This window comes from Macaca thibetana, chromosome 7 (assembly GCF_024542745.1).
Source record: "Macaca thibetana thibetana isolate TM-01 chromosome 7, ASM2454274v1, whole genome shotgun sequence".
NCBI lineage: Eukaryota > Metazoa > Chordata > Mammalia > Primates > Cercopithecidae > Macaca > Macaca thibetana.
Window position 1 is genome coordinate 57,575,786 of NC_065584.1, and position 1,921 is coordinate 57,577,706.

The following is a 1,921-nucleotide window of genomic DNA, read 5'->3' on the forward strand; positions in this document are numbered from 1 at the left end:
TATTCAGGAGGCTGAGACAGGAGAATCACTTGAACCCAGGAGGCAGAGGCTGCAGTGAGCCGAGATCATGCCACTGCACTGCACTCCATCCTGGGTGACAGAGCAAAACTCCGTCTCGAAAAAAAAAAAAAAAAAAAAAAAAGCAGGGGGGATGTTCCCCAGGCTTTGGGGATAATGGGATTAGAATTATTCTTTGGGCCACTCTTTAAATCTGACAGTTCTCCGGGACTGGACTATGAGATTCCTAACTTTTATTTTTTTTATTTTTTATTTTTGGAGTCTATAAATGTATTGAGTAAAAACAAAATCAATGTCAGATACATTATATTTGACTGGGTTCAAATTTGACTGATGTCCAAATGCAGCAGAGAAGAACAGAGGGGAGAAAAGGACATGGTGTTGCTGGCAAGGGGACACTGAACAGAACAGTCTTCCTTTCATTATAAAAACGGGCATCACACAGCCAGTGTGAGTCAATTAACCAAGGCAGGGGATTCAATGTTTTACGAGCAGGGGGAAAACCAAAGTAAGCAGAGAATTTTCAAGAGAGGAGAGGGCCAGAACACTGAGAGAAAAAGCTGCAGCAGTGGCCAGCTGGAGAACAGTGGCTGGATCCGCTGGGTCACTTGGGGAACAGGGTGACCACTTCGTAGCCCTCGGGTGGTGTGACTCGCTCCCAGGCATGCTTCTCACAGTGGATTTGATCCTCCACAAAGAAATGGCCCTTCTGTTTCAGGCTGGTGCCACAGTCAGTGCCCACGTAACACTCAGGGTGGCGGTGATGGTCCCGCAGCTTCACACCGACAATTCCAGGGCCACATTTGTCACACATAGGCAACTTCTGAGCATTTCCAATCAACGCAGCCACTTTAGTGACAGGAGCTTCAACACTTCCGAATCCTGAGGGCTTGTTGGGATCCCTTTTTCTTCAGACTCCAGGATTTCCTGCAAAACCGGGAAAAACATGGACTGTTTTGGGGGCTCATTCAACTCCTGTTTCTCCTGATGCATCTTGTAAACTTCAGATTCTGTGTCAATGACACACGGCTGCTTGGAGGCTGAGCATGGTCTGAGGGTCTGCCGTTCGCCTCCACCCCGCTGGCAGCAGTCTTTGACTCCAGGGCGTTGTTGAAGTTGGAGATATTTTCAGAAGACTAGAGGCCAGCTGGGTTGCTGTACTGGTTTGTGATGACCCTGGCGGCAGTGCTGCAGGCAGGCGAGGTGGTAAAGGGCATGGAACTTCGGTTGTGGGCGCTTCCTATGTGCAGTACCTCCCGGGGTTCAGAGGCTAAATTCATCTTGTATGGATGACACTTCCCTTCCTCCGTCACCAGAGGAGACCAGACTTTATGTTTGGATCTGGCTACAGTGAAAGTCATGTTGTCTGTGCAGCCTTTGATTCTGTTCTGAGCTTCCAAGTGTGTCATATTGCGAGAATTTTCCCCATCAATAGTTGTGATTGTATCTCTGATACATAAATTAGCTAGAGCCACCTTGCTTCGAGGAGTGACCCGGGAAATGGCGAGAGGCTGCTCGAAGTCCTTGTCGCCCACGAAGCAGAAGCCCCTCGGCCTCGGGCCCTAGAGGACGATCTGCTGGGTGGCCATGGCGTGGCTGTGGTGGGTGACGACCCGCGGGGACAGACAGGCAGGACGTGGCATGGTGTGCAGGGCTCCCCCGGCAGCTCGAGATTCCTAACTTTTAAATGTTACAAGCTGAAGGGGTGGCCTGCCCCTCCACACCTGTGGGCGTTTCTCGTTAGGTGGAACAAGAGACTTGAGAAAAGAAATGAGACACAGAGACAAAACAGAGAAAGAAAAAGTGGGCCCAGGGGACCGGTGCTCAGCATACAGAGGACCCACTCCGGCACCGGTCTCTGAGTTCCCTCAGTATTTATTGATCATTATCTTTACCATCTTAG

General features: G+C 50.0%; 1 pseudogene; it reads right to left on the reverse strand.

Moving 5' to 3' along the window:
• Positions 1-622: 622 nt before the first annotated feature.
• On the reverse strand, positions 623-1,607 carry LOC126958527 (PDZ and LIM domain protein 1-like; annotated as a pseudogene).
• Positions 1,608-1,921: the final 314 nt, after the last annotated feature.